Consider the following 21,278-nt stretch of genomic DNA (forward strand, 5'->3'; position numbering starts at 1 on the left):
TCTTCTTCACTATGTGCTTATATAGAGCGCATTGCCTACAATACATTGTCACGTCACCACCATTGCCAATCATTCACCATGGTTGGTGCTCCCCCTATGTCGCCACTTGTCATCGTCAGTCCTCTGTGTGTTCCCTTAGTAATGACGATCACTCATCATCCATAAGATCACTCTTTCTACCATCGCCCATTGTCACGGTCCGCCTTTTTCACACCGTTGTGAAGGGCCGTGCGGCGCTAGCTAAAGCACTCTTGCTTAACTAGCCAGCCTTTTGTTTACCAACATTCATCCACGGAACACTTTCATTAACATTCAATCAGATAGCAGCGGAAATTATAATCAATTCATGAAAGCCGTGGCAACCAAGCAGTAAATATTGAAGCAAACGTAATTCATTAACAAATCCTCCGTTGACATGTTGTACTTAGCGAGGGAGGCAAGTAGGCTAAGCACGTTGACAATTGCTAGTGAGTTTTACAATGATTGATGAACACTCACCCTCCCCTAAAGAGCTTTCTAGGCCATTCTCACTCTAGCACTAGGAAACATCAAAGTGACCGAGGAGTCATACTGCCTTATTTGGCTTACAATGAAAGAAATACTAGAAAATAACCCTACACTAGTATTTACATGATGGAAACCCATCCCAAACACACGAGATAAGCGGTCATAGGCAAGCATAATGCCCTGAACAAGCTTAGCCCGTGACATTCTCCCCCACTTATGCGGTCGACGGCCTCGTAGACTTTTGGCGATAGGTACACTTCAACTTTGTCCACGAATGGCTTCAAATCTTCCGTAGAAATCCAGCTGATTTCTTTGTCATCAAGGCGCTTCCACTTCACTAGGAACTTCTGCCGCTTCTTCCTTGAGGATATGAACTTTCTGCCTGCAAGGATCTCTTCAACATCATGTCTGTCAGGTTGCACTGTCTTCAACTCTACGCTGTTTGACTGACTTCTGCTCAGGTCGTTGGTGTTGGCGTTGAATGGCTCGAGGCAATTGACATGAAATTGCGGTTTTCTCTGCTGATCTGCCCACTTCTTCATCTGCTTAGAAGCTTTATCCAGATAGGCTTGGGCAAAGTCTGCATTCTGTCTCCCTTCACTGGTGAAGATGTATGCCTTAGGACTCTTTCGTCTGTACGGCTCGCCCACTGTGTGAGGTAACAGCGGCAGCTGGTCTGTAACAAGCTCAAAAGGGCTCTTTTTGGTTGTTGAGCGCCTTTGGGCGTTGCCACAGGACGGAGCCACATCAAGTAGTAGCGCGCCATTCTTCTGGTTGTCGTTGACAAAATGGCACAAGTACTCATCTAGTAGCTCTCTGAATCTCTTCATCTGTTCGTCTGTCTGTCGATGATAACTCGAAGAGATGTCAAGATGTGACCTGAATATCCTGAAAAACCCTGTTAAGAAGTTGTCAGTGAACATTAAATCTTGGTCACAAATAATAACTTTGGGAAAACCCCAAAGTTTCACAATAGTCACAAGGAACAATTGTGTCGTCCCCTCTGCCGAACAGTACTTTGGTGCGGCCATGAAAGTACCATACTTCTTCCGCTCCCCCTTGTCTTGTTGGCAAGTGAGACAAGTTTTGGTATAATTAACCACATCATCCCGCGTGTGCGGCCAATAATACCTTCCCAGTAGTCCTGTCCTTGGAGTCATTCTCCGCGAATACCCCTTAACGAACTTCTTGCAGTAACCAGTAAGGCCAAGAAAGGAACGCAACTCCTTCACTGTTGTGGGGATCTTCCGTTCTTGAATCCTCCTTACCTTCTCCATACCCCTCCGGATACGACCTTGTTCAACGACTTGACCAAGGAATTTGTTGCTCCGCCGAGCGAAAGAGAAATTCTCCTTCTTCATATTCAGACTGTTTCCCTTCAGCCTGTCGAACACCTTCCGTAGATGCTCTTCATGTTTCCTCTGAAACGACACCGATGCTCCCAACGGTGTTTTGGAAGGGCGAACACATCCCGCTTCCACTTCATCAAGCTGTTTCCCCAACTCTACTATCTCTCGAGGCGCAATCCAACATGGCCTTTTAGCAGGTGGTTTCACTCCTGATAACAACTTGATCTCTTGCTCCACAGTCCGTCGTGAAGGCAAATTTTGAGGCAGCTTATCTGGCAACACCTCCTTATCCTCATCCAACACCGCTTGGATGGTCGTAGGCTCCAGCTCTTGGCCTACTTCTTTGTCTACCACCACCGTGGCTAGACGTGTCTGCTCACCCTGACCCAATCCTTCATTGAGTTGTATGGCTGAAAGGGACTTCCCTTCGTCTCCTTTCGTTGCAACGACTTGCACCATGCACGAGTGATCTTCCATCAGACACAGGGAACCAGCCGAAGGCATCAGCACTGCCCTCGTCCCCATTAGGAACTCCATTCCTAGAATGACTGGATAGTCATCCAATGGCACCGCTGTGAAATTCGCATGACCTTCCCACTGTCCAAGCTTTATAGCCACTTGCTTGGCTACTCCCAGAGTAGGCTGGGCTACAGAGTTAACTGCTTTCACGCGTCCTGTATCCTTCTCTAAGGATAAGTTGAGTCTTCCTGCTTCCAACTGCGAAACAAAATTATGAGTAGCTCCCGTATCCACCATAGCGCGAGTACTCTTCCCATTTATCCTCAAGTCCACAAACATTAACCCTTTTGCTCGTGTAACTTTCGGTATTTTGGCCTGCTTTTCCAATGCGTTCACTAACCGCACTGAACCCACCCTCGGGGCTTCATCCTCTTCCCCATCGTCTTCCACTGCCTGTTCTACAATGGAAGCCTGTAAGGCATTAAGTGATGCTTTGTGAGGGCACTCAAAAACTCTATGAGGACCTCGACACAAGAAACACTCAATTTTACTCTTCCCCTTTCCATTGGGTGTGTTGAACCCTCGAGACGACGAAGCTTCCTGTGAGGTTGATGAACTAGGGTCGGCTCCCCCACTCTTGGGTTTGCCATTCTTGAAAGACTTTCCACCGTTTCCCTCTCCGCCAAACCGTTTGGACGAAGTGGTCTCATCACCAGCGTAGTCTGTCAAGCGTTCTGCAGCCGCTTGTGCAGTTGACAAGTCTTGAACCCTTTGTCTATGAAGTTCAGTTCTTGCCCACGGTTTCATCCCCTCTAGAAAATAGAACAACTTGTCCTTCTCCGACATATCCCGAATATCCAACATTAAAGCAGAAAATTGTTTCACATAGTCACTGATTGACCCCGTATGCTTGAGATCTCTCAGTTTTCTCCTTGCATTATACTCAACGTTCTCAGGAAAGAATTGGGCCTTGAGCTCTCTCCTCAAGTCTGCCCAACTATCAATCACACAGCTTCCATTTTCAATTTCTCTGTACTTGGTACGCCACCACAGTTTGGCATCACCAACCAAGTACATGGTCGCAGTATCCACCTTTGCCTGTTCTGAGGCCATCCTCACAACGCGAAAGTACTGCTCCACATCAAACAAGAAGTTCTCTAACTCCTTGGCATCTCGGGCACCCCCATACGTCCTGGGTTCTGGCACCTTGGTTTTGCTAACTCCCGGAGTGTTGGAGTTCCCCATAGCAAGAACCATCACATTTACCTTTGCATCCAGATCTGCCATCCGGGCTTGCAAAGTTTCCACCGTGTGGCGAAAGTCCTCTGACATGTCGCCTATCAAACCTGCTTGATGTTTTTGTGATCCCCTCACTTCATCAACAAGTTCTCTCATCTGGGCCACCTCCGCGGCCATAGTGTTGGTTGACTCTTCAACCTGTGCTTCCAGCACGCTGATCCTCTCAGCATTGTTTGGTGCCATGGTCACTTACCAAAGCTTTCCAAACCCAACAACGAAGGCAAACGAATTCACGTAGCAACTCAACCTTGGGCTCTCACCAAGTGTCACCGACTTGGGCTCTGATACCAAATGTCACGGTCCGCCTTTTTCACACCGTTGTGAAGGGCCGTGCGGCGCTAGCTAAAGCACTCTTGCTTAACTAGCCAGCCTTTTGTTTACCAACATTCATCCACGGAACACTTTCATTAACATTCAATCAGATAGCAGCGGAAATTATAATCAATTCATGAAAGCCGTGGCAACCAAGCAGTAAATATTGAAGCAAACGTAATTCATTAACAAATCCTCCGTTGACATGTTGTACTTAGCGAGGGAGGCAAGTAGGCTAAGCACGTTGACAATTGCTAGTGAGTTTTACAATGATTGATGAACACTCACCCTCCCCTAAAGAGCTTTCTAGGCCATTCTCACTCTAGCACTAGGAAACATCAAAGTGACCGAGGAGTCATACTGCCTTATTTGGCTTACAATGAAAGAAATACTAGAAAATAACCCTACACTAGTATTTACATGATGGAAACCCATCCCAAACACACGAGATAAGCGGTCATAGGCAAGCATAATGCCCTGAACAAGCTTAGCCCGTGACACCCATCCACGCCAACATCTTTTGTGCTCCCCATCAACATTTCTTGTATGTGTCATCATAGGCTGCCTAACTCTTGACTCACCTTTCTTGGCTCAAATATGCTTCTTGCTCTTTGCTCCCCCTCTCCTTGCTCAAATTTGCTCCTAACTCCTTGCACACCTCTCCTGTTCAGATATGTACCTAACTTCTAGATCATTGCTCCCCTCTCTTTACTCAAATTTGCTCCTAACTCTTTGCTCCCCTCTCCTTGCTTAGATTTGCTCCTAACTCCTTGCTCACCTTTTCGGGAACTTCTTCAACCTCAAATCTTTAGACTACCATGACCACAAACAACCATGCTCCACCTTGCATCATTGCCCCTTAACTCGTATTTCTTCCTCTGAACAACTAGCTAACATCTTCACCAAAGTGCTCTATGATAGTAACTCTCATCACTTAGTTCCAAACTTAAACTGGTCTCTTTACCTCCTTAACTTTGAGGGGGGATGTTAAAAAGATACAATTGTTTATAAATACAATCATATATATATATATATATATATATATATATATATGTATTGTATAAATTAACCTATGTGACACATACACCTACTTTGTATGAATTAACTCGTGTGATCTATATATGTGAATACTTATCTTTTATGGATTAACCCATGTGAGACATGTTATATAAATTGACCCCTTTAAGGCCAAGAGAAGATTCACTCATTCATACATTCATTCTTTTCAAACTATTTTAATTAACATGTGTCTTTAGATGTTTAGGAATAACAAGCACTTATCAATAGTTTGATGTCAAAATGAAGCATTTCTACCCTCAACTAGGTATACTTGTTTCTCAATTGTAAGGTTGGGAAGTGAAGTCTTTATTTGAGGCAAGCATTGTAACTTTCATTAGATTAACTTTGCAGACATTCCTTATTGAAGCCTTACCTGGCTTTAAACTCCCAATTTGATTGTGCAAAGTTTTAAATGTCATTATGTTTAGATTTTAGTGGGTACATGCACACCCAATAATTCAAAATGATCTTAGTTGGAAGTAATTTTAGGACGTTACACTCCCAAACGATGTAGCTACAAATAACCCCTTATTCATAACTTGGATCTCAATCCCATATAGCTTTATGAAGCTCATAGCTACAAAAGAATGGGTTGCACCCGAATAAAATAAAACAACAGCTCTATTTGAAAACAATAACAAGGTACCTGTCACTACATTCCCCGCACGGTCAGCATCCGCTAGAGTAAGAGAATATAACCTCGCCGGAGCTGTGTTTGCCTGGATGGTTCCTCGAGGTATCTGATTGCTACCCCAATTCACACTGGATGCAGGCGTGTCTCTCTTCAGTGCGCAGCAGTCATGAGCTATGTGGCCTGATTTGCCACAACTGTAACAGTTACCCCCAAATGACTGGCACTCACTGTCATGCCATCTGTGGCATCTGATACAACAATCACGCGACTGGTCCACCTGAAAATCCTGACGCTCAGTATTCTGGTGGTAACCTAAGCCATTATTCCTCTTCTTCCATGATCCCTAACGAGAACCAAATGGCACTGGCCTATTCTTCGGTTCCTGATCCCCCTCATCCTCCCGAATGCCGATCTCGATCACAGTGGCCTTATCCACCGAAATCGAAAACTCACGGATCTGCAGCATACCCACTAATCTGCTGATGTCTTTCCTCGGGCCTTTCTCGAACCTCCGAGTCTTCTTGTATTCGTTCGAGATCAAGCACAGTGCAAAACGGGATAACTCTATATACCGAGCAGCATACCCCTGTACTGCCATATCTCCCTATGTTAGAATAAATAACTCATCCGCCTTAGCATCGTGTGTAGAGGCCAAGAAGTATCTCTCAAAGAACACTTCCTTGAAGCGGCTCCATGTCATCTATATTGGATCGACTCTCTACTTCTCCAACAGACTCACTATGGTCCACCATCGCCCAGCCTCCCCAGATAGCTGGAAGGTAGCGTAGAGGACTCTCTGCTTATCTGTGCAATGTAGGACCTCCAGAATCCTTTCGGTCTTCTCGACCCATTCCTCCGCTATCATCGGATCGAGTCCTCATGAAAACGTCAGAGGGTGCATACGTGTGAACCTCTCAATGGTACACCCCGCAGCAGTAGGAGAACGCCCACGATCCCTAATATTCCGTCTGATCTCACGCATAACCAGCCTCATCAAACCCCGAGGCACAGAATGGGACTCATCGCTCGCAGTCCCCTTGGAGCCACTATCCAAGTTATCCTTGGGCTCCATTCTGAAAATAGAATAGGAATCGGTTAGAATTCCTATATCGTACACAATTAACACTATCATTAGAACTAATCATGTCAACTATTACTCTCACGAGTCCAGGTATGTCCTATCACACTGACATGAAACCATCAATGGTTTGCTGTGATTTTACTGAAATCCTCATCTCAGAAGAAACACAAAGCACCGCCAACGAGTCCCTGTCTAGCAAAAAATCAACTCTTGACCTACTCTACTCATTTCCTACATCCTATACTCTCGTATGTACACATAGCTACGCCTAACCAAGTCTACAAGACCTAACAACCTGGTTTTGCTCTGATACCAAGCTGTCACGCCCCGTGTCCAGCAATGGGCCCCAGGGTGTGATGTCGTAACCTAACTTGTCCCTGTATCATACAAAACACACATGATACTATAATGAATGAGGGTTTGACCCCGTGGGGTTTTTGTACACCCTATACACATTCACATACACGACATATATGCAGCGGAAAAGTTCATTCCATACATACATCGTACCATACTAGAGTATATACAAACAAAATCTAAGCTCCATATTACAAAACATAACCCAGGGTGCTAACAATACCCAAAACGACAACCCGGTTATAGTCCAAGTACTTACACAAGTACTCTACGCAGTAAACCGACCACCACGCTCCTAACACTAGGATGCTAGTCCCGGTTACTCGAAGAACCTAAAAACATATACGTAAAACAGGGGTGAGACACATCTCAATAAGGCAGATTCAGGTTATATCGGTGTGTGGCATATGAGTGTTATCATGATATAAAACATAACACAGTTCAGTTCCAATATTTCCACAACACAGTTCCAGTATAGTTCTCAACACACACACACAAGATCAATCAACCCAATGTCGTCACACTCTTCGGCACGAAGTCAGCCAGCATTACATGGCGTCCCCGACATATGGCGTAGCCCCAGGCTCCCATGGCATTGTACCAGTACATCTGGTGGATCCACACTCTTCGATGATCAGCCGGTAAGAGGCAATATTTCACGCCTTCAGATATAGATCCGGACACTCTTGCCACTAGCAAGTGGTATTTCACACCCTCGGATATAAAGTCGGACACTTTTTCTGTAGTGACCCAAAGAATAATGATATTTAAATAATAAAGAGGGATAGAAATGGAAAAAGAAATAAAAGGAGACGGCAGACTTCATCGACGACATTGCACTTTGGCGGTAATAACCAAAAATTTTTCCTTAGTCCTCGTCGACAAATACATGGGATTCGTCGACGAGGGTACAACAGGACCTCGTCAACGAGGGCAAGCTTCGTCGACAAGAAAATACAGAGAGGATTTTTGGGCGACTCTGAATTTCGTCGATGAAGGGTAGGGTTTGGTGACGAATTGTATCTTGACCTCATCGACGAGGTGACGTGGCTTATCGACGAAACTCGTAGTATAAATAGCCTAAACTTCGTTTATACACATAATTTTCGGCGTAAATCTCTCCTCTCTCTCTCTCTCTCTCTCTCTCTCTCTCTTTTTCTCTCTCCTGGACGGTTCTTCCTCCCTTTTTCTTCAATTTCGGCCCCGTCAATCACCGGATCGACGATCTGAGGCCACCACGACGCTCCTTACAGAGTTCTCTTCAAGTCTGCTGGGTCGGATCGTCGGTGGGATCAAGTCGCATTTCTTCCAGAATCAAGGTAAGGCCTTTTAGTCACATTTTGGCATTCTGGCAGTTGTAAGAAATGATGTAGGCAAAGAAATATTGATATTCTGTTATGGAAAATGTGGTTTTCAGGGTGTGGAATAGGAAGTCATACGGGTGTAGGATCAGTATACAATAGGGGTTTTTCAACAGTTTGGTAAGGGAAACATGCTACGCTAGGAAAACCTAGTATGATTTCAATATGAAGTTTATATTTTTACGAGATTATTATTCAGAGCAGAAATTTGTGCAATTTATTATCGATGTTAAAATATTTTAAAATTATTGTGTGGCATGAGAGTAAGAATACAGTATAGAAACATGTTTTTACAATATATTTAGGAATATGTTTTACAGAATATACAGACAGTGAAATGCGTTTATAGTATCGTTCATAATACCATGATTTTATAGTTTTACAGTACCATAACAGGTAGATTTACAGTTTATCTCAGAAAAACACAATTGATATAGTTACAGATTATTACAGCGTTATGGTTTATACAGTTATTACAGAATCATGGTAAAACAGTTAGTTGTATATAGAAACATATTATATAGTATCAGACCATGATGGATCAGACAGCAGAGCATGATACCGTAGCTACAGATATACAGACATTCAGTTCAGAGTGCAACCACTTAACTCAGATAGTAAGTGGTATGAGGTCGATCGTGCCTAGTTGTGGACTGGCTCCCCATCAGATATGGGTTGAGGAGAGCCGATCTGACCGAAGAGTAGAGTGGTTTACCTTGGTAGGCCAGCTAGGATAAATCTAGCCTTCGGGCCGCACAACCCGGTCATGAGGGGTTAAATCATGACATACAGCCATCCAGGGAAATATTCTTAGATATTATGGTATTATCAGATTTTTTGAAATAGTAGTATTATTATGAAAAGTAATTTCATACAGTTTGACATGTTAAATTATGTAGTAAAAGGTTTTTATAATATGTTATGTAGTATCAGCATTTTCAATTTTAGTTATTTGTACTACTCTTAACTTGTATTAATTTTTACAGATCTACATCTCAGTAGTCACACACTAGTGATAGCATGTTTCGTTTTACTGAATCTTGGCTCATTCTAGTGTTGAATTATTTTTTAGGTGAGCCAGTTGGATGAGCGAAGCAGGCTCGTAGATAAAGGAGTTGTTAGTCTGTCCTTTTTGAGGGTGAGTGTTTTTGGGGTACAATTTTGTTAACCCTGGTATTAATAAGAGTAGTTTTTGAGAGTACAGTGAAATATGTAATATTTGTGGAATATTTAGACACTCTGGTATTGTATATATATAAGGTTGTGTTTCATGTTATTTGCTTTTCGCTGTATAGGAAATTGTTTTAATTTAAAATAGTAGAGAATTTATTTTTATAAGGAGGTTGTTACACTTTCATAACCTGGAACAATTCAGAACACACGTTCCTATATCTTATTTCAGCATATCACAACTGCATATTCATATAACGGTTCATTCCACACTTATTTGGTAATCATAAAATTATGATTTTTAAAATACAGTTTAAAATAAGTCAAGGTACGGCCATCTCCATAACACAAAATACTCAACAATATATATCCATGGTTTTCCAACGAAACTAGAGATGCAACCCGACGCCCCCTTTTTTGGCAAAACTGTAACGTGAAAACCCCTTAATTTTTTACTCGTTAGATTTCTCCAAATAACTAGTCAAAACATACACAGGATCGTGAATCATAGTTCTACCAAATCAGATTTAAAAAATAACCGATATAAACAGAATCCCCTTACCTTTCCCCGAAAATCCAAACACGAACTCTACGGCTCCTAAATAGCGAACCGAGTTCCCAAAACCTATAAATCACAGTACGATAATTACTTACAATCTTACTCTCTACAAATCTACCAAAACGAAAATGAAAATCAAGCCTTACCTCGATTTTTGGGTCAAAACTTGAAGACTTCAAAATGAAGATCCATTCCACAAAACACGTAGAGATTCCTTCCCTGATCCTCGCAGTAACATCGAATTGTCGATTCTAACGATGAATGGCGAAGAAATCTAGAGAGAGAGAGAGAGTGAAGCTTCAAGTTTTAGAGAGAGAGAGAGAGAGAGAGAGAGAGAGAGAGAATTTAGATAACTTAGCCAAGAAGCAAAGGAAATGGATATTTATAGAGCCTTTGACCCGGCCAACCTCGTCGATGAGGCAGCGTCTTTGTGGATGAGCCAGCGAAGGAAATTCATCGACGTCGCTGTGGCCTCGTCGATGAGCCTGAGATTTCAGGATTTCCCAAAATCTCTCAGCTTCTCCTCGTCGACGAACCTCTGCATTTCACCGCTAAACAATAGAAGGGCCTTTGTCGACGAAAACACTGGCTTCGATGACGAAGCCTGATCAAATTACTATTTTACTCTTTTATTATTCATTTATTCCATATCTTACGGGTCAGGTTCTTACAGGTATTGTGTATATGGTTATACAATATTATTTTTTTCGTTGCATAAGTTTTCCCAGAAGTCATTACAGGGGTATCAAAGTAAATGATTATCAGTCTATTTATATTTTATTTTAAAAAATGGTATGAAATTTTGGGTCATTATACCCTAGGTATATTGACCCTCACTTCCCCAATCATGTATGCCAATTGAAGTAAGTTCTCTATGGCCTAAAGCAAGCCCCTTGCGCCTGGTTTCAGCGTTTCAGCTCCTTTCTCACTCACCTTGGTTTTTACTACAGTCGTTTCGACACATTATTCTTTGTTTTTCATAAGCAGTCTGACATAATATATTTGTTTCTCTACGTTGATGACATCATTATTGTAATGACCCGAAAATTAAAGTAAATAGAAAATATAATAAATGAAATGGATTAATGGATAATAACGGGAAGAAAGGAAGGATTTTAGAAAAACAGGCCTCGTCGACGAATGTCCTGTCTTCGTCAACGAGTGTCCTTCTAAGCTCGTTGACGAATCCGGTTTCTCGTCGACGAAGGAATCCCGAGAGAGTATATTTTGGAACTCTAAATTTTGTCGATGAAGTCTTTATACTGCCTCGTCAACAAATCAACGTGTCTCGTCGATGAAGCCCTGCCTATAAATAGGCTGCTTCATTTTCAAAGTAAATTCACAAACTCTTTCTCTCCTCTCTCTCTCTCTCTCTCTCTCTCTCTCCAAAATGGTTTTCCTACCTTCTCTCTTCGATTTTGGGACGCTTGTGGCCCGGTTTGATGATCCAGAACCACCACAAGGTTCATAGGATTGTTCTCTGTAAGACTGTAGGAGTCGATCGTTGGATTAAGGGGTTTGGAAAACATCCTAAAATCAGGATAAGTGAGTTATTTTGGGATTTCCTTAATGAATGTTGTTACTTGGAGCCTAGGAAGTAGCAAATAAGTATTTTTCTTAAAATTTAAGTCAATTGAAATTTATTTTAATTAAGTTAGGATTTTGATTCAGGGTCCAAGTGAATGCTATGGGTATCGGTTTGGGGATCCTGCTAGCGTAATTTGAAAGTAAGGTAAGGGGGAAATTTATATATTAAATCATGTTTTTCATGAATTAAAATGGATTATGTGTTAATTATGTATATATGTTTATATGCGGGTTTAAAATACCAGCCATGAAATTTATGTTTTCTAAGCCTAGGAATGCTTACATAGTTATGTATATATGAAAGTAAACGAATGAAAGTGAAAAGAAATTTTCTGAGGAATTATGTAAGGAATGAAATATATTTTCAACAAATAAATATTAAATGTGGGTTGGCTTAATTTGTAAGGAATGTATATGAATTTTATTGTTAAACTGTGTGGTAGGAGATTCTGTGCTAATATATATGTTAAATGTACGAGATGCAGGTTAAGTAAGTAAAACTTTATGAATAAAATATGATATGGACAATGTTGCTTGTGTATGTTAAATGCAACCATATGAATGTAAGACAGCTATGTTAGCAGATTCTAACACATTTTTATGTGGACTAACTGGTGATAGCTAAAGATCAGTTGTAGTACAAAAGAATGAAATGAAATGTTATGCAATGAAATGACAATGAAATGGCAATGAAATGAATTGGCAAATGTGAACGATGTAAATGGGAAAGAGTCACTTAAAGTGAAATGAAATGCAATGTTTAAGTTATGAACATGAACAAATGTGTATGAATGAATAATGAAAGTAAGGAAGAATGTAATATGTTATTAGAAGTAATTATGCATGTAGAACATGTTACCATTGGGCGAGACAAACTCTTCTCTTGAGGGTTTGCCAAGAAAGACGAGTGCACTAGTAGCTTCAAGTGTGGCAGTAGTTGCATAACATACTAGGGCAGAGGGAACCTACTTGTATGGGCGGGTAGATATCCCTATCCTTAGGGCCTTTGCCGTAAACTATTGTTGAATGCGTGAGTACGAGATCAAGTTAACACTTGAGGGTTTACTGAATAAGGTGAGTGCCCTGGTATGCTTTAGTCGTGACCTTAGGGTTATCTAAGTATCAGAGCAGAGGGGTGCTACTTGTATGGGCGGGTACTCACTCCTATTCTTGAGTAATCTCATGGGTTAAATATTTGCATGTGATTGTTTAGGTTCATAAAACGATTTCAATGTTAGGAGATGATTTTCAAATGTAATTAAAATGATGTTTTTTACCTCATGTTAGCCACACGCTGTTTTAATATGTGTATTTCTTCCCTTACTGAGATGTGTCTCACCCGAATATGAATGTTTCTTTTTCAGGATATCCTTCTTCCCTTACTGAGATGTGTCTCACCCGAATATGAATGTTTCTTTTTCAGGATATCCTTGAGGTCGGGCTTAGGAGCTCGAGGGTTTATAGCTTTTTGAGGGTTATAAAGAGAAAAGGGTATATTTTTTATATACTGAGGAGTTGTATAAAGTTTAAGTTTAAGTTTATGTTTTATATCTTTATGTTTAAAGTCTATTGAGAAAGTATGGTTGTGAAAATACTGAAATGTTCTGGGGATGTATGTATTTATAGAATGCAGGTGATGATTGAATTTTATGGATTTTTAGATAGAAAATAGAAAACTTTGGTATTACGGTATTATGGTATATGTTATATGGAGATTATGTTTATGTTTTTTTTTTCTGTTGCGTATGTATGGAATTATGGATTATTAGGGATTTTATCAGGTATAATGCGCTGGACCCGGGTTTAGGGGTTCGGGGCATTACAATTATTATAGGCAACAACTCCAAGCTTCTTGACAGTTTTACTTGCAAGCTCAATTCTAAGTTCGCTACCAAGGATTTGGGTTCCCTCAGTTACTTCCTTGGTCTTGAAGCTACCTCCACCACTAATGGTTTTATTATTTGTAACGACCTGAAATTTCCATTTTTTTTCTATATCATTATAATTCTTAATACCTTGCATGAGCATAGCTGACATCATCACGACCTGAAGTGAGACTGTGGTATCCTGCGCATTTCATATAATACCTATGCAGCAAAAGTACATACATATCCAACATATTCCAAAATACAATGTCAAAGTACCATATACCTAAATGTACACATACACACATATACATAACACTTCCCAAAATCCCAAAATATTGTGGGCTCCACAGACCAGCCCAAAACTCACCCCAAACTACGCCAACTCTACACTTCCTCTACCTATGAGCCAGCCCTGCTTGCCTCTCTGGGTTACCTAAAATATTTAATAATGTTCGGGTGAGACACCTCTCAGTAAGGAAAAACATGTTATTACCAGTGTGTGGCATATGAGTTAATTGACAACATATCATTTAATTAATATTGTATACGATATACATCAAGAAAAATATCTGTATAATAACACATGCTTATGTCATTTAGAATATGAAAATTTCTGAGTTATCTATTCAAAAGTACTTCTATCTATAATAAGTAATCTTGCTTTCTCTGTGTACTATATATAAACATAAATTTGTAAACTTCCCCCTAGATGGCTATATGTCATGACTTACCCCCTCATGACTGGGTTGTGCGGCCTATAGGCGAGGCTAAACAGTGGTTGGCTCTCCAGTGCTAACCTAATTGTATGCATATCTAGATGCTTATAGCACAAAAGGCTCGCTCCACTTGGTCCAGACACCAGGGAGCTCACAACTCTACCTGAGGGCATAATTGGTTGTACCATACTCTATCTAAGATGTATGGTTACACTGTCTATACTGTATCACAACGGTACCGTACTCTCTAAACTGCTATATTCCATCAGGGTCTGATACTGTATAATAATATTTCTATATAAGTCTAACTATTTTACCATGATTCTGTATTTCTATAATAACATGATTCTGTATCAATTGTATAGCCATGATGTTGTAATATCTGTATATTCTGCAGTTATAATTCTGTATTATGTATGTCATGGCTCTATATTCTGTATAAGTTGTATTTCCGTACTTCACATTTCTATGTTCTATATATCATGGTTCTATAAAATTCTGTATAATCATGGTAATAAAGACACTGTATAGTCAACTCTGTAGAACACTATACAATCATGTTCTGAAATATACTACGTAATCATAATTCTGTAGCCTACTGTATAAGCATGATTCTGTAAAATATTGTATATCATATAAACTGTATTTCTGTATATTTTTGTATAGTCGTAGCTCTGTATATAAAACTATATAAGTTATGTTTTATAACTTTGTAGGCTATATAATCATGTTTCTGTAAAACTGTATAACATATTTCTGTAGAAACTATATACATAAGCATAATTTTGAACTCTGTTTGAATAATAAATAATATTTCAGTAATTCTCATGTCACACAACTAAATAAATTTTCATATAAATATATCTGTAAAGTTGTATAATTTTCATGCTCTGATCAAATACTATGCTATACTAGTAAAATGTCTAATAACGCTGACATAACATGTATTCTCCTTACCTGACTATCTAGTTCTAGATATTATTTAATAATCTCTTGCATGTGGCGTTCATAATTTTCAACACCCTGAAACAACACCCGTATAATTCCCAGTCACACAAATGAATTTACCATAATAATTATCACATTCATATATTCCCCAACTCCACATATCCAGCATTTCTAAACTATAATTTACTTGAGCTCCTGGCAAGATACTCGCTAGGGTCCTTAACCCATACCTGCAGGGTCCCAAAAATACCCTAACCCTGAAAACATAATACCCTAGTTTTACTCCACAAAACACCAGTATGAACATACAACACAGAATCTAAACTCAGATAAGCCTGGTAATACTGAAAATACCCAAATAATCAACTTACCCTGATTTTGGGATAGTGCTCAAATTGGCCTAATAAACAATCTACTCCAACAGACTTGAAGAGAATCTTCCCAGAAGTAGCGTGGCGGCTTCCAATTGTCGAACTAGCGAAGAACGAAGCCAGAATCGTAGAGAGAATAAGAGGGGAACAAATTGTAGTAACGGGGAAAAAAAATAAAATTTAAAATAATAATAATAATAATAATAATAATAATAATAATAATAAAATAAAATTAATTAATTAAATTAACAAGTAAAATGAATAGTATGATAAGGACAAAATATATATATATATATATATATATATATATATAATACAAGCTTCTTAAAAAAAAAAAGAAAAAGCTTTGAAAAGTCAAATAAATTCAAACCACAAGCTTAAGCTTTGAAAAGTCAAAAAAAAAAAAAATCTAATTTGAATTGGATTCATTTGGTGTGCGTGAGTGCACTCTTCCCTCTCTCTCTTCTCTCTCTCTCTCTCTCTCTCTCTCTCCTACGACTCTCTCTCTCTTCGATTCCGGGCTCGTTTTACGCCGAATCGACAAACCGAAGCCACCACGATGCTCCTGGCGAAGTTCTCTACAAGTCTGCCGGAGCGGATCGTCAGGGAAACGAAGTTGGATTTCATCCCAAATCCAAGGTAAGGTTTTATATTCAATATTTGGATTTTTGACAATTGAAGAAAGTGATATATGCGTAAAAATACTGAACTTTAATACTGAAAATTTTCAGTTCCAGGGTATTGATTGGGAAAGTTGGGAATTATCCCTAAGTTGAGGTAAGACTTTTTAAGTCGAATTTGACTTAGTGGTAGTTATAGAAAATGTTGTACGTACGAAAATACTAAACTTTAATTCTGCGAGTTTTCATTTTCAGGGTGTTGAGTTGAGAACCTTGTGGGTACGGGAAAGATTTTCTTAGGGGCTTTTCAGGAATCAGGTAAGGGAATAAACTAAACTAGTTTTGTTTTGAGAAAATGTATGTATATATATATATAGCATCTGGTTTCAGGAAAAATAAATATATTTATATATATGATTTATATTTGGAAAATACTGTTTAAATAATGATATGTTGAATACGTAGAAAATTTGTTTAGTGTGGCATGAGTATAAAAATGTTGTGAAATACTATTTTTTTTTTTTGAATGAGGACGATATGGATTTATATGATGGAAAATCGGCGTACAGGCCGAGATATTTTTATATGTATATGTGATTTGCCGGCGTACGGGTCGTGCTATGTGATTTGCCAGCGTACGGGCTGTGCTATGTGGTTTGCCAGCGTACGGGCTGTGCTATGTGATTTGCCGGTGTACGGGCCGTGCTATGTTAAAATGTGTAATACCGGCGTACGGGCCGATGATTTTCATAATACACGTATATATGTGAAATGATATGATTGATGTGAAAATAAATGATATGAGATATTTATGTATCACGGTTTTAGTATATGTATATGATATCAGAACCTGGTTGGTTTGGTTTAGGCTAGCACTTGCACGGTACCGTTGCTATGTGTCCATGGTCCTCGTGATCATGATATCTGTGTTAACGCCGCTGTACAGAGTGGTGTGAGATTTGATGGTCGATGTGGTTATTTTCAAGAAGTGTGTTGTTATCGCCCCTAGTGTACAGACTAGTCTGGGTAGACCCATCGGACTTACAGACTACTGTTTGACTTGGCAGTGGTCGGCTAACCATTGTCAGGTCCCGCCTTCGGGCCACACAACCTAGTCATGTGGGGGTAATACATGACAACAACCAGCTAACCTACTAGAATTGTTTTTATGTTATTATTATTATGATATGAGATGAGAAATGTTTATGAAAATGTAGTATGTTCTGCCATGTTTTGATATGCATATGTTTTCCCAGATTTGATAAACATTATTGAATATGTTATGTATGGTATATGTAGAACACAGAATACTCATGTTGCCGCACACTGGTATTAGTTTATTTCCCTTACTGAGAGGTGTCTCACCCCTAAATCTTATACATTTTTCAAGAGCCCCTAATAGGAGAGCAGGAAAAGCCCCGCTGATCTAGAGCAGTTGTTTGCCCTCTTTGGAAGGGTAAGTTTTTGGTAGGGACAGTTAGGTTTTGTGGGGATTGTTCCTAGATTTCATTTTTGAGATGTATATACTGTGAGATAGTAATTGTAGTGACTCTGGTATGTGTTATGCACATTATGATGAGATGTATATGATTTTATATTTTCTACTGCGTAGGCTTCTGCTGTATGTTTTGTTATATCCCTGGTGCCCACGAGCCCAGGTGGATTGTGACCTGCTGAGTTTGAATGTATGATGTGATGATAATTTATTTATATATAAAAAAAAATATATGTGAAAAAGGAGCAGGTCGTTACACAAATTTTAGAGAGAGAGAGAGAGAGAGAGAGAGAGAGAGAGGGAGGGAGGGAGCCTGCATGCAATCCTCACAGAAAATGTGATTTTTGGCCTTATATAGAATGTTTGTCCACGTGGCCTCGTCGACAAGCCACGTCTTCTCGTCAACGAGTCCAAGAAGGGGGTTTGTCGGCCAACAGCTAACCCTCGTTGACGAGTTTCAGACCCTGAAATTAGCCCTCTTGGTAAGTTTTTGTCGACGAGGTACGAGTCTACATCAACGATCCCAAGAAGGCTTCTCGTCGACGAGTGCTCTGCATTTGTCAATGAGACCCTGCTGAGTCCCTCTTGAAATTTTTTTTTCCTCTCTTTCCTTTTATTATTTAATTACTATAATTCTTTGGGTCTCTACGTTATCAGTCAGCTGAAATATACACGAGACAATCTTACACGTGCTCAATTACTTGACAGCAAACCAATCCACGCCCCAATGGTTGTTTCCCAGCACCTGTCCACTGATGGTACTCTGTTTTCGGATTCCACGCTTTACAGATCTCTTGTTGGTGCTCTTCAATATCTGACTATCACACGTCCTGATATTGCTCATGTTGTCAACTCTGTCAATCAATTTCTCCACTTCGACTGAAGATCATTTCCTTGCTGTCAAACGTATTCTTCGCTATATTAAGGGCACACTGCATTTTGGCCTCACTTTTCTTCCCTTTAGTGCTCCTGGTGCTTTAGTTGCTTATTCCGATGCAGAATGGGCAGGATGCCCTGATACTCATCATTCTACCTTTGGTTATTATATTTATCTTGGCAACAATTTGGTGTCTTGGAGTGAAAATAAACAACCTACTGTTTCTCGCTCCAATTGTGAATCTGAGTATCGTGCATTAGATCTCACTGCTACCGAAATTCTTTGGCTCACACATCTCCTTCGTGATCTCAAAGTCCCTCTTCCTCAGCGACCTCTTCTACTTTATGACAACAAGAGTGCGAGCTTCTTGAGTTCCAATCATGTTTCTCACTAGCGGTCCAAGCATGTTGAGTTAGACTACCACTTTTTTCGTGAACTTGTTCTTGCTGGCAAACTTTGCACCCAATATGTACCCTCTCATTTGAAAGTTGCCAACGTCTTCACCAAACGTGTGTCAAGGCCTCTCTTTGAATTCTTCCAATCCAAGCTTCACGTTCGTTCAAATCTGACGCTTAGATTGCCGGGGGGTGTTGAGGATCCTCTGCCTTAATTTTAGGAGCATATTTTGTATATACTTTCCATTTATTTGTTCTTAAATTAGTATACAATTGATATGTAATTATTGCATACAATCCTCAATTCATTATAAATAAACCATACTCACCACTTTTCAGTGTGGTGGTTTTCAAACCTTGCCAGATGGCATACTCCAAAAAGGCTTGTATTGTGCTTTTTGATGAAGTGGATGCCGTTGGAGGTGCACGTTTGACGATGGTGTTGTGGAGACAATGAGGTTCAGCGTAAAATGCTTGAAATTATGAATCAGCTTGATGGATTTGATGCTCGAGGAAACATCAATGTTCTAATGGCAACAAACGGGTAAAGTTTACTATCATATGCTTCTTGTGCAAAATCATTTGGTTCCAACGGGTTTCTTTGGACTTCATTTACTCTTGAAGTGCTACATAAGTGGATGGTGTTGCTTTATGCATTCTTCTTTTTCTTTTTAATTTTTTTTTTCTATTTCTTAAAGGGCTGGATTATGGCTTTTTTTGTAAGTTCATATTTGTGCAGATTTTTTTCCTTGTTATTCCAGGCTGATGCTTGAGCTCCCATGTGAGTTTTCCAGGAGGGGGGACGTTGGGCATTTTTTTTTTTTTGTGGTGGGGGGTTGGTGGGAATCTCATCAGTATTTTTCAGACACCAAGCCACTTCTCGGGCGTGTCTGCCCTGCAATTTAACAATATATTTTTTTCATTTCTAAAATTGAAGCCTCCAACCTTATAGAGCTTTGTTCTGGCCACCTCAGTGTACAGTGTGATATGCTTATTCCTGCTTTATCAATGAAAAAAAACAATCACTGTAAAGAGAATAGTGTTGGATTTGGCTAATTGTATGGAAGTTGCCTATATGCTGATAACTTTAATGGAAAGTAAGATGTTGATAACTTTTATGGAAAGTGCGAGGAAGGAGAGTGCAAAATTGGCACATCGTGTTTTACTTCAACAATGTATTGTTATTGCATGCTTCCCGTCTTACCCTTCTCTTGTCCATATTCATTCTTCAAACTGCAGTGCTTCTAGGCTTCAGATGTCCTCTCCTCCCTGCCTCTGATATGGGCCCTTGAGTTACAAACATTTTTTCTAGGAAATATTGATGTTTGAATTTCTCTTGCGCTTCCACAGCTTGTTAACGATTATTATATTTTCGTCTTTTTTGTATCTTTTTTCAGACCTGACACATTAGATCCTGCACTTTTACGCCCTGGACAATTAGATCGTCAGGTTGAGTTTGGCTTACCCGATTCGGTTCGAGCTCTTGGCTCGCCTTTGCCCAAATTCCACTGGTAAATAGCTTCTCTCGAAGGATCAGACCACCTATATGAACGTCTATTGCTACTTTATCATTGCTTTACAAGAGATTTGTCTATGCCATTGTTTGTTGATAAATACACGCTGATGGTGAGAGGTTGCTTCTTGGTTCCAGATGTCTTTAACAATGTCCACTAGGCTTCAATGGAGTGACAATTTGTCATGTCTTCTATGCTGTTCACTTCTCGATTCATCTTGGGTCATTTGGTTCTGACTTTGGTTGTTTATCCTTTCTTTCAGGAGCTGACATAAGGAGTGTCTGCACCGAAGCTGGAATGTTTGCCATCCGCGCCCAAAGGAAAACCGTGATAGAAAAAGACTTCCTTGATGCAGTTAACAAAGTCATCAAAGGGTACCAGAAGTTTAGTAAGACGCCTCAGTGCATGGTGTATAATTGAGGGAACCACTCCAAAGAGGTCTGAACCCCACTGGTAGGGCCTTCTTTGTTTTCATTTATTCTTGAAAAAGTTTCTTGAAAACTTGAATAGTGAATTTTGAGAAGTATGCAATTACCTCTAATTTGTTTAATTTAAATTTTGGGAGTAACCTATTACAACCTGCGGGCAAGTAGGCCAATACATATAATTAATATGTATCAAAGTGATAGATTATCAGTTGTGGTTATTACTCAAATGTAAGTTGATGATAATGAACCTTGATAGTGGTCATTATATAAAATTAACATGCTTTTGGATAATAGGAAATATCTATTAAAGAA

The 21,278-nt window shown here is 39.8% G+C and overlaps 1 long non-coding RNA gene across 1 annotated transcript; it reads left to right on the forward strand.

Annotated features, from left to right (window-relative positions):
- Positions 1-20,169: 20,169 nt before the first annotated feature.
- Positions 20,170-21,278, forward strand: LOC131165855 (uncharacterized). Its single transcript, XR_009139665.1, has 2 exons — positions 20,170-20,535; positions 20,801-21,278. It is a non-coding gene; the product is annotated as an uncharacterized LOC131165855 (long non-coding RNA).

The sequence above is a fragment of the Malania oleifera genome, chromosome 10 (assembly GCF_029873635.1).
Source record: "Malania oleifera isolate guangnan ecotype guangnan chromosome 10, ASM2987363v1, whole genome shotgun sequence".
NCBI lineage: Eukaryota > Viridiplantae > Streptophyta > Magnoliopsida > Santalales > Ximeniaceae > Malania > Malania oleifera.